This window comes from Ictidomys tridecemlineatus, chromosome 1 (genome assembly GCF_052094955.1).
Source record: "Ictidomys tridecemlineatus isolate mIctTri1 chromosome 1, mIctTri1.hap1, whole genome shotgun sequence".
Lineage (NCBI taxonomy): Eukaryota > Metazoa > Chordata > Mammalia > Rodentia > Sciuridae > Ictidomys > Ictidomys tridecemlineatus.
Window position 1 is genome coordinate 43,914,543 of NC_135477.1, and position 12,317 is coordinate 43,926,859.

General features: G+C 57.1%; 2 long non-coding RNA genes across 3 annotated transcripts in view; one reads left to right on the plus strand and one right to left on the minus strand.

The window, feature by feature from the left end:
* Positions 1-12,317, minus strand: part of LOC144375240 (uncharacterized) — a 103,989-nt gene that overhangs the window by 54,342 nt on the left and 37,330 nt on the right. For both annotated transcript variants that reach the window (XR_013434826.1, XR_013434822.1), the window contains exon 2: positions 5,019-5,113. This is a non-coding gene — a long non-coding RNA (uncharacterized LOC144375240). The remainder of the gene's footprint in view (positions 1-5,018; positions 5,114-12,317) is intronic.
* On the plus strand, positions 6,578-7,761 carry LOC144375242 (uncharacterized). The gene is made up of 2 exons (XR_013434829.1): positions 6,578-6,848; positions 7,515-7,761. It is a non-coding gene; the product is annotated as an uncharacterized LOC144375242 (long non-coding RNA).

Sequence of the window (12,317 nt, forward strand, 5' to 3'; positions counted from 1 at the left end):
CAGAATGCTGAGCGGCAGCTGTTTGGAACCAGCTCCTAGGGGACCCAAATGCAGCCCTGCTTTCCCCACCATTTTTTCCTAAATGACCATGTCACTATGTCCCTGCCTGCTCCAAGTGACCACAGAGCCCCACGCAGCCCACAGTGATGCCCGCCACTTGTCTGCACGCTGCAGACTGCTGTCCGTGCTCCATGCACTGCCGTGCGCCCTGCCCAGGGACCTCAGTGACCTCCTCACAGTGGTCAGGCTGGCCCTGCTCTCCCTCCTTCACAGACATGGACACGGGCACAGAAAGCTTGTCACTAATCTGAGGCCGCAAAGAAAGGAGTGGCAGGACTGGAATCACCCCAAGGCCCAGGCCCAGAGCCTGCGCCCCGAGTCACAGTAGTGTCCCCTCATTTATCCACCAAGTGTTTGAGTGCCTTTTATAAAGTGCCAGCTACCCGGAACAGCTGGTCACTCTCCTGACGTGGGTCTCTGTCCTCTGCGTCCAGCCTTTTCTGGCTGTTACTTTCCAAACCAGCTCGGGCTTCTCTCCTTGCCGAGTGTGTGACTCCCCAGGCTTTGGAGCCCCATTTACCTGGCTGTCCGCCGCCTGGTAACGTGAACCGAGCCACGTTACCCACAGGCCAGGGCAGGGCTGGGGGCCTACCTCCTTTACCTGGCTGGCCCTCAGAGGCCCACCAGGCCCCCCTCAGTCACCCAGGTACCTGGGACTGCTCCTGGACCAGAGGCTGGAGCCCTTTAACAGGAGGGAAAAGCCAGTCTCCCCAGAGGGCTGGAATGTGAGTCTGTCCCAGGGTGGAGTCCAGGTATGGTCTCTGCTGTCCCCATCCACACCCCGTCCCACGTGCAGCCCAGGAGCTTGGAGTGGGGGTTGCACTTTTCTGAGCCTCTGTTTTCCATCCAGTAAATGGGAACAGGGCCTCTCAAGGGCTCCGAGGAGGGTCAGATGGAATGTGGAAGGGGGTTGCGCTCTGGCAAGAGCCCCACAGAGAAAGGGGCCGTTGAAGGTACCTGGAGGAGGAGCCGCAGTCCGTCAAGGCTCCTTGGCATCCAGCCCATGGGAGTGAGTTTGCCAAGAAGAGCGAGACGAACAGGCAGGGGGCAGTTATGACAGAAGGCTCTGCAAATAAAACACAGCCGGCCTCAACCCACGCCCAGCCCACTCCTCACACATCTACCTGGCCTGGTGAGTTAGGAAAAGCACGAAAAATAGAGCACAAGACATGCAGGAAAGGGCTGGAAGGAAGACAGGGGCAGGCCAGGGGAGTCCTGGACACCATGCCTGATGGAAAGGCTGCAATCTCACCCTAGCTGAAGTTTCCATCCTGGCTGCTTGGGACAAGCTGGCCACACCAAGCCTCGGCTGCAGGGAGGCGGACACCGATGCTCCGGGGGCAGCGAGGCTCACAGAGCGGAGGGGCACTTGCCCCAGGCTGCCTAGCCTCTAGGTCAATGGAGGAGGCTGCACACAACATGGTTCTTTTCACTTAATCCCACGACTACTACGCTCACTCCACACAAGACTAGCTTCATGGATAGTTGCCCAAGCTTACAAAGACCCCACTCTACTGTCACCATCTTGAAATTCCTAGTAACTTGTGCACAAAGGACTCTGCATTCATTTTCCATAGGGCCTCCCAAGATATGGAGCTGGTCCTGATTCTAGAAGATTCCTCTGGGCAGGTGCAGGCGCAAAGGGTTGTAAATGAACTCTTACTTCTCTGGGCATTGCTAGAACTGGGGCCACTGCTAGATCTTCCTTCTCCCTAAACATCAACCTAGCAAATGTTGCCTCTTCTTTTAAGGCCCAGCTAACTGTCACCTCCCGGGTCAGGCCTAATCCCTGCTAGCTGTGCTGGGGTCCGCGCAGTGTCACTGCAGCAGATTAAAGAGCCTGCTAACGGATGTGGGAACCCACCTGCCTCCCCCAGGGCTATTCCAGGACTCCTAATGACCCTGAAGCCTCCTGCTGGCCATGTTTCCAAAGGACAATCCCAACGACACTTTAACCAAGGGGTCTCAGAGGAAAAGTTTCTAGATCATGCTAGACAGCAGGCCTCAGAGGACAACCCATCTTTTTATTTGCAAGAAAAGGACAAACATGCCCGGGGAATACTGAGCCAGGAGGAAAGCCCAGGTAACCCCAGAATCTTCTTGAGGAACCTCTCCAATTCAAAGTGGCCCCTCCAGGAAGGAGGGTGGGGATTGGATCTAGGGGTGCAGTGGGGTTAATGAGCACTAATCCTGGATCTGGCCCTTCCTGGCTCTGTGGCCCAACCTCTTTGTTTCCCTATCAGCAAAGAGGGCCTGTGCCCGGAGGGAGATCACTGGATTAAAGAGCGCAAACCCTGAGAGCCAGTGGCCTGGCCATGAACCCAGCCCAGCACTTCTGAGCAGGTGTCCTGGAAACTCACCTAACGTGCTGTATCTGTTTCCTGTCTGCGGGATTCTGTGAGGCCTCCCTCTTGGGCTTCTCAGGGGGGATTCAGAAAGCGTGTCAACAGTGGGCCAGTCTAACGTGATTGGTGTGCCAAAGTTCAGTGCCATGGACCCCCGAGTGCCCAGGAGTCCACAGGTAAAGGCACTGGCAGGGATGACGCGGCTTGGGCCTGGTGGCGCACGCCTGTCATCCCAGAGGCTGGGGAGCCTGAGGCAGGAGGATCCCAAGTTCAAAGCCAGCCTTAGCAACCCCACGAGGCCCTGTCTCTAAATAAAATACAAAAAAAAAAAAAAAGGGCTGAGGATATGGCTCAGTGGTTAAGCACCCCTGGGTTCAATGCCTGGTGCCAAAAAAAAAAGAATGGTGCAGACCCCACTGTCTTGGAGAAGACAGCACGGTCACCAGTTGTGCCATGATTCAGAGGGTGCCCAGGCCCCAGGAGACCTGGATGGAGTCCCCAGGGGATGAGGAACAAGGACAGCACCCCACAGATGTCCCATGGCAGTGCCTACAACCGTCCCACTGAACCCATGACCCGTTTTCTTATGAGAAAAATGACTCCAATTCATTGAAGCTGCAAAGCACCGGAAATTGTTCCCAGCAGCCTCCATCTTGAATCCTCATGACCACTCACGGGCAGCAGAGGGGGAGCGCTCCTGTTTCCAGAGGAAGCCCCGGGGGCGGGTGGAAGGCAAAAGCTGGGCCTTGCTCAGTCACGTGGTCAGCACCCACAGAGCTTCAGCCTTGGCCCAGAGCTGCTGGCGCCCGGCACCATGTTGACATGGATGTGAAGGAGCTTGCATTTGCACATCTGCGTTCGTACCTGTGCGCGAGGCCAATCAGGCCTGTGTGCATGTAGACACGTCTGCACACATGTGCAGGCATGTTTGCAAGTACGCGGTCAGGTGCACACCTCTGTCTGTTTGCACACAGCCATGACTCTGGGCAGGGAGGCCTTGGGTGTGTGGGAAGACATTTGTGTGTTTATCTACACTTTCAATGAGAACATCAGGCCCCTGTAAAATGCAATGTCACCCAGGTTGTCTTCTTCCTCATGTATTTCTCGGCCCCCTCAGGAAATTCTGGGCCACCACTTGCCCCACCTCCTCAAGAAGCCTTCCTGGAGCGCAGCCTCCCCCACCCACTCAGAATTCCAAGGTCAAACTCCATCTCACACTGCGCAGCTTTCCTGCCTTCATCCCAGCATCGGCAGCTGCAGAGGCTCTGATGTCCCTTCCCCAGTCCCTTGTGCTTCTCACTTTGGCTCCAGCAAAACTCTCTGAACTCCCACTGTGTCTCGTCCTTGGGACAGCCCACTAGTGTCCTGGCTTCCAGAGAGGCCTTTAAAATGACTTTCCCAGTGCCGCCAAAGGGACAGACTCCAGCACATGGTGGCTAGTACCCCCCGACTTACCACTCTCAATGGCTCCCGCTGCCCCCGGGACCCACGTCCCAGCCTGGCCTTGATGGCCCTTCACAATCCCCTGTGCCAATTCCTTCCTCCTCCTGCCGGCTCCCCACTCAGCCACTGCTCCTCTCTCCCCACACTGTGACTCACTTTTGGGTCATCTACCAGACTTCCCCCCTCTCACCTCCGAGACCTGTCTACCACTGTAGAGGGACGTCCCTGCTTTGGCTGGACAGTCTGACAGGCCCCTCTCCCTGCACGTGGTGCCTGCATACAGTAAGTGCTTAATGCAAACTTAGGAAACTGAACAAGATGGGTAAAAATGGAGAGAGCCTTACCCAGCCAGCCTACTCCTTCTCTAGAGGGGACTCTGGGTATCACCTCGGAGGGACCTCACAGGCCAGGGCTGGGGGAAGCTGGACGGCATCCACTGAGTCCCGACCAACCCCCAGGCCAACCAGCAGCCTTGGCAGAGGTCCGTCCTTTCGCCTTAAGTAAGAATGGGACCCAGCACTTCTGAGGACACTGATGACGTCCTGATCCCCACTCTCAAGAAGAAGCCAGGGAGGGGGCAAGGCCAGAGGCAGGGTGGGCCAGGGCTCAGGCGCCTGGCACTCTGGTGCACACAGACCTGGGCTTGAACCCCCGGCTTGGCCTGGTGTATGGTCTTGGGCAAGTCACTTCCTGACCACAAGGCTCAGGTTTTCACCTACGCGATAGTGATGATGATAACTAGCGCCTCCTGGGGAGGTCACCAAGATGAAAGGTCATAACCACACAGGACCCAGCACACCCAGATAGATAAGTACCCGAGCATCAGAGGGCATCACCATCACCATAATCTCCATCACCATCATCATCATTTCTATGTACTCGATAAGAAACCCGAGGCGCTCAGCACTGGAGGGACCGGGCTCCCCAAGGCTATGCTGGGAGTTGGGAACAGAATAAAAGCAAACGTCCCCATCTGGGGCCAGGGCCCCCCTGCCCTCCACTGCCTGGCTTGGGAGACCAAGGAAGAAGTGGAAACTGGCACTGAGCCCCTTTCTCTCCCGGCTCTCCAGTCCCTCTGAATCCCACCGCCCGCTCTGGGGACACCCCGTGCTCCCCGTCCAGCACACACTGGCAGACGCACAGACCCGGGGGCCGTTCCGTCCCACTTACCTGCTGAGGTTTCTGCCAATGGACCAGGACTCAGGTCGCGGGTGAAGGGGACGGCGGCCCCAGCCCTGCTCTATCCAACACAGTCACTGCGAGTCCTATGGGAGAGAGGAGAGGGGACAGTGAGCTTCAGGGTCGAACCCAGGGGCAGCCCCTCAGTCCCTTACCGACCTCTAGATCCCATGTGCCTGGTCCCTCTGGCCATCTCCTGGTAGACCAAGCTGGCCCACCCCCTCCCAAACTTCACATTCAATGCCCTGACCCAGCCCCAGTGGCACTGCCCTGCGTGACAGCAGCAGCCGTTAGCACAGCACAGCCTCCTGAGCCCACCTCTGGCGTGCCAGGGGCACACTTCTGAGTCCTTCGAAGCCCCACTGGCCTTTGAGAGCCTGCCCAGATGCTTCTGCAGGTCCCCTCGGACCTGCCCTGCTTTCTCTGCTCACCCCCAGGCCAGCTTTGGGCCTGGCTGGGCCTGTCTCCTCCAGCTTCTGCAAGCTCGTTCCCCTCTTAGGACGGAGCCCCTGGACATCAGGAATGAGGTCTAGTTAGTGAGAACCAGAGCCGCTTGGTGAGGGTGGACGGCAAGTGGTGGGAGGAAGGTGAACTGAACAGGGTGGGCCAGCCATGTGCCTGACATCAGGAAGCCCCCCGAGGCCTCCAAAGCATCCCCCATCCTTCTCGCTGTCAGAGCCCAGGGAACGGGTCAGTTTGGCGAGAGGATAGACACTTGGTGAAGCCGATACTTTGCTTTGTCGTTTTGTAAGTGAGGAAACTGAGGCCAAGATAGAGGAACGGCTCCTCCCATGGTCCCGTGTCACACACAGATGAGGCCAGAAGAAGGACCTGCTCCCGGCCTGGCCCACCGCCAGCAGCTGTCAGGGTCCGTCTCCCCAGATCCTATGTCTGCAGACATGGGGGTTCCTGACTGTGGATGGTCAGGCCAGACGTGAAAGGCGACTTCTAGGTAACAGAGACAAGGCAACGAGAGGACCAGGAGTTGGAAAAGTGCCGCAGAAAAAGGCCCACCTGATGGCCCCACGTCCCCCAGCCTGGAGGCCTGAGGTTTGGGGTGGTCAGAGGGGACATCACAAGAAGCCCCTTCTAGTGTCTCTGCAGCTGCACAGGGTCAGAGGCATCTTGAGCTGGGAATCTTTCTAAAACCCCTCCTGAGCCCCCAAACACTGCTGCGGGGTCTACACTAGTCCTGCCACCTTGGGAAACTGTGGAAGTGCCTCCTACCCGGTTGCCCATCTCACCACCCGGAGACCCCATTTCCCCAGAAGCCACGCACTCGTTCACCAAAGACGCACCTAGAGGGTTCCCAGCCAGCGCCGCACAGAACAGCCCGAGGACTCCCCAGCAGCCCCAACCACAGGTGGATACACTGATGAACCCACACCACGCGTTACCCCACAGCCCTGAGAAGGAGGGGTCCGCGGCCGCATCCAGCAGCACGCAGGGAATTCGCAAACACGACATGGGTTTAAAAGGCCAGAGGCAGGAGAGCACACGCTCCTGAGCTCCACTGACACCAAGGTCAAGAACAGGCAAGATGACTCAAGCCGACTAAGTCCAGCCAGGGCAACTTCGTGGCTCCTCCTATCAAGAGGCGGAGTCGGCTCTCTGCCCCAGGATCTCAGTTGGCCTTGGGACTTGTTTTGACAGTTAGGATCCGGCAAAAGTGACATGGTGTGACATACGGAGACTGGGCCACAAGAGGTCCTGCCGTTTCTGACCTTGATGGAACAGACAGGCCACAGAAAGGAACCACTTAGCTCTCCTGGAGGACCGAGGGGAACTGAGGCCCAGGGAGCAGCCAGCACCAACCGCCAGGTGTGACTGGGGCCATTCGACCCTCCACTCCACTGGAGACCACAGCCACAGGAGCCCGAGGCAGACAGGGAATTGTGAGATTGGATAAGGGGCTGTTTCAGGCCACTCGGTTTGGGGCGTTGCTGGGCAGCCGTGGATAATTGGCAGTGGGCTGTTGCAAGTCAGCATAGGTCTGGAATGTTCTATTTCTCGACAGCATGAGGGTTACACAAAGGATGGTCACTTTCAGACGATTTGTGGTGCTCTACATGTAGGATAGGATCTTTTCCACACAGATAACAACATGGATGTTTTTCAATAGTAGCTAAAACCAAAACAAATTCCGAGGCTCTCCTCCCAGGCGTGGCAGGTGCCGCTCTGCCTTGCCTCTCCACCCATCCCCAGTCCTGTCGGCCTCACTTTTCTCCTCTCTGCCCAACCTCGCTCCCTCACATCTCTCGTTTCCCTTCCCCACCAGCCTACAAGCCTAAGCCAGGCAGTGCCTCCTCTGGGAAGCCTTCCCTGACTACCTCCCCACTTTATCTGCCCCTGTGCCCGCAGCATCCTCTGTGACCAGGCCCATCTTCTACTAGGTTTACAGCTTTTACTTCTGTCTCCCCACCTCTTGGAGGTCTCCAAGCAGACGCTGTGTCAGGGTTAGGCAGCACCTGGCCTCTTCTTCCCCAGGTTCAAGACCCCACAACCAGGCTGTGGTGATCACAGCAGGCTCCAGGGACACAGGGGACTGGCGATCACAAGTTGAGTCACCTATCAGCACCAAGCCGGTGTTCCCTGGCCAACTCCTCCTACAGAGACCAAGGTGAGGCTGAACTTCACGTAAAAAGAAGGTCTACAGGTGGACACGGGGCTCTCCAATTTGTAGAGGACACTACCCCCCCCCCGGAATTATCTATTAAAATAAGATGGCAAAATGGATGGGTCATCATGCAATGCTCCACTCTGTGACAAATAATGCAAACTTCCCGAAAAGAAGTCAGGCTAGACCCAGACACGGGGTCCACCGAAATCCTTCCATATACTGATTCAGGAATCCTCTCCCACCCCCCTGCACAGCCTCACCTGGGTGACTGGGACAGGGTCTCAGCTGACCCCCAATGCCAGGGCCTCAGCTTGGACTCTTTAGGCCTCTTGCCCGCTCTTCGCAGGTCCAGCTCTGGCCTAGGTGGAGGTGGGACTCCTCCAACCTGGCTCCCCTAACCGTCATCTCCGAAGAAGACGGTGGGGACACTGAGCTCTGACAGGCCAACGGGGTTCGGAGACCCAGTGCTTTCTGCCTTCCTCAGGGTCCCCACTGGGTTGAGAGGCTCGTGGTCAGCAGCAGGCTGTCACAGCTACGCCAATCCACTCCACAGAGGCCACAGCCCCCTGTCCCCAGTCCCCTGTCTTTACTAAGAAAGAAAGCTCCCTGCTCAACAGAAGCCCAGCCCAGGCACAGAGTGGCCAGGCTGGGTGAGGGAAGGACACCAGGTCCCTCGAGAGTGGCTGTTTTGAAGCAGAGGTGACAGCAGGTGCACAGGGAGCTGGCTAGGTCACAGCCTAGCATCAGGAAGAGCTCCAGAATGGAGCATCTAGGGTCTCACAGGGTGCGGGGTTGCGCGCCCAGTGCCCAGAGGGAGTGGCCACGTGGCACTCTGGGTGCTGTGGGCGTTAGGAGGGAGCTGGACTCCCCCGATGATAAGAATCGCCCCGGCTGATTGGTAAACCCACAGCCTGCCGGGCCACTCCCCTGAGGATGAAAGCCTGTGGGCCTGGAAGAGAGCCCAGAAATTTAAATTGTTAACAAGTCCTCCCAGGTGATCCCCTGCGTCTGGGAAGTTTGGGGGAGCACTGGCGAATGACCTTCTAGGTCCCTGTGGGCCCAGAGATGAGTGATTCTGAGTCTCCCCCTCCACGCCACCCAAACCCCATCTGGAAGACTCTGGCCAGCTGGGCGGCCGCATCATTAAAATACAAATGATTTCAAAGCTTTAGAAGGGGGGCAAAGAAGTCAAGGGAAGGGGGATTCTCAGCCCATGGTGAAATCAGCCCAGCTCCTTGCTAGCCCCCCTGAGCCCCCAGAGCCATCCAGAAAAGCTCAGCATGGTGGGGGGGGGTGGTGGCGACAGCTGTTCAGTTGCTGTTCAGTGAGGCCCCGGAAAAGCAATTATCTTGCTCTTAGCAGAGAGGCGCTGGCTTTTACCCGCCCCTTCCCTCCCTCCCCCTCCCTCCCACCTACACACACACACACACACACACACACACACACACACACACACACACACGCACTCGCCCAGGCCAAGATGCTGTGGCTGACTCTGAGCCCGCCTCCTCCATCCCCCCTTCCCAACCCCAGCAGCCTCCAGATTCTCCAACTCCCTCCACCTCCATCCTCTGAGCACATTTCCAACACTTAAATCATTTAGCCAGCTAAACCGGAGACGGCAAAATGGGTGCTATTTCTTAAAAACATACAGAGAGCGTATTAAATTATTGATAGCCATTAAACAGGGGGAAAAAATTAAACAGCTCTCAGATCTTATCAATCATTCATGCAGTTTCCACTGGGGTGTTTTCTGGAGAGTGATCACTTGGGCAGCCCGGGGAGCCGGCTCCTGCTGGCAGGGAAGGCGGTGGTGGGGTGGAAGTGGGGTGGGGGCCCCCCTAACCCCCAGCAATTGTGTTCCCCAGGGGTCAGAGGCAGGGAACAGGGGCAGGTCAAGCTCTCCACGAGCACACTCCCACCTTCCCACCTTCCCTCTTCCCATTAAGGAAAGGAGACTCCAACACCGCCTTCAGGAACTACCTTAATTAAATCCAGCCTGCTTTTATTAGGCACCTACTATATATCAGGCCTGCAGGATGCACAGATAAACAAGCCTCCGGGCCTTCACGGGCTAATGGGGGAGTGCTTTGCAAGAAAATGTGATTATACTACATTGTGACAGTGTCATTAATAGAGGTCCATGGAGAGGTGGCTCTGAGAAAAGGGGACAATTTCAACGGGAGGAGTGGTTGGTTGCTAAGGAAGACTTCACCCGAGGAGTAATTCTTGGGTGAATTCTTGGGTTGGACAGGGAGAAGTGTCCAGAGGATAAATGGGGAAAGGCATTCTACGGGAAAGAGCTGGGCTGGGGCCGAGCAGCATGAACGGGCACAGCTGTGCGTGGGTCCCGATCCCCTCCTGTCAACAGCGTACTTGAATGGCCGCTAGTGACCAAGTGGGATGGGAGGCCGGGCCCAGAGGGTGCAACACAGAGCAGATTGTGACCTCAGTGTGTCCTTTAGGCAATGGTCAAATCCAGGCCAGGGGAAGGATGTGTGAGGCCAGCACCACCTAGGTGTGGACAGGCAGGGTCAGGGTTCACCCCAGCTCCTGGGGCAGCAGCCCCCCCCCGCCCCCCACATGGCAGATCCATTTCCTGGCTCTAATTCAGGACACCTAAGCCAGTGTGACGCAGGCCACAGAGGCTACGGGGCCAAGGCACCCCTGCTCTCGGCCACAGACAGGCCTGGCAGAGCTGCGCTAGGGAGACAGGCTCCCTCCTCCTCCTGAGCCGGGCCAAGGACTTGGGCACCAGGGCTACGGGAGCCAGAGGACACCTGATCCTGCCCTACCTCACCACCCAGGGACCATCCCCAACCAGGGGCCATCTGAGGCTCTGAGGCCACCGCAGCAGCAGGGAGCGCAGAGGCCCCCACCCCACGGCGGCTTCTGCATTCTTGAAAGCCTTGCAGAAGCCCTCACTCGCCTGGAGCCCGAGCTGGGAGCTGGAGCCCAAGAGGCCCTGCCAAGCGCGGGTAGCACCCTCGCCAGGGAAAGCTGCTGTCACAGGCAAACATTCTGGGGAGAGCAGTTGTTTACCACCAACGCCGGGCACTGTCAAGGCATCCTCAAGGAAATTAAATCTGCAAAGTTGTGAACGACACAAAGGAACCCCCTCCCCAGACTCCCAGATGCTTCATCCCCAAGGATGGGGCTGCTCCGTTGGCTGGTTCTGGGAGGATGCACCCAGAGCTGCAGAAATGGGCGGCTGAGTGGGACAGGGCAGCCGTGAGCCGGAATCAGGAGCCAGGACCCTGAGCTCTGCCTCCCTCGGCCACCAGCCCTCCCGTCTCTGGGACTCATTCTGCTCATCTGCACAATGACAGACACACATTCCGATTCAATAAGGCCTGGTGGGTCTGGTGGGACAGAGGTAACCTCCAAGCTGTCTGTCCCCAGAGCCTGCCAGGAACACAGAGAGCCTGAAGCTGAACCCAGCACCTCTGCTGCACCCACTGGAGGACTTTGGGTGATGCCATCAGCCTGCTTCCCGTAGACCAGAGTTCACACCCATACCTTGTGGCTCCCTTGGGTCCTTGTGGCCCTTATTTGGATTGCTACATATGACCTCTTCTCTCTAACTCAGATTTCCACACAGGTGCAGGGCCCTGGGCACAGCTTGGACCCAAGCTAGCAAAGAGTAGCCTGCCCAGAAAGGCTTGCTGACCAGCAGAATCAAGACCCAAATGAGTAAATACAAATACAGCTGTCCCTGCTCAGGGACCAGCCCTGACTCCCCGTCACCGGCATGTCCCACTGCCAAATTCCCAAGCCATCCAAGTCCTTCACTCATGAGCTATGTTCAGTCCTAGAAGTCTCTCACACCCTCCATACCCCAGACATTCCACAATCAACCTTCCCTGGACTTCCATGGCCCAGGGCCTTTGCATATACCAGGGATTTCTCTATCCAGCATAGTCCTGCTCTGGGTCAAGCTCCAGTTTGCCCTTTGTAACTGTTGTGCACTAGACTGAATTCTGGTCACATCTGTTCTGAACTAAATGGGGACATCATGAAGATAAATAGGATTCCTCTCATCGACACATGGCACACAGGGTCAGAGTGAGCCTTAAACTTGACTGCATACAGACTGACCACCCCAGGTTTCAGCTAGCTACCCAGAAACAGTTCATCCTAATAGCTAACCTGCATAGCTCCTGCTGTAATTTTGAAAACCATTCCCTGGATACTGGGTGCGATATTTTCAGCCAAGTGTAGATGAGACTGTATTCTTAGAGCTCCGGAGCCGAGGGAAGGAGCAGGCTTGGGAATTTCCAGGCAAACGCCAGCAGAAATTGGCCACAAATGAATCATTAACTTTTGAGTCGAGAGCTCTGAGTAGCTGGTGCCAAGGTCTCAGGCTCTGGCCTGTGTGGGCCACTTGGTCTCCCTTGGCTCAGGCCTGAGGTCACCCCCCCTCCGCCCCTGCTGGCCATCTGCTTCACCCCACAGCCACTGGTCATCGAGAGCCGGAGCCATCCGAGCCAGAGCTGCCCAGATGTCTTATGGGAGAGGTCCGCCTTTCCCCGGGAAGGACTCCAAACTGTGCCCACACACTCGTGTCCTTCTGGAATGCTGTCCCTTCCAGTGAGCTCAGCTCTTTGTCCTTCAAGGTCTGGCTCTGGCCCAGCCTGCCTCCGCTCTTGCCCCTGCACCTGGGCCCACCT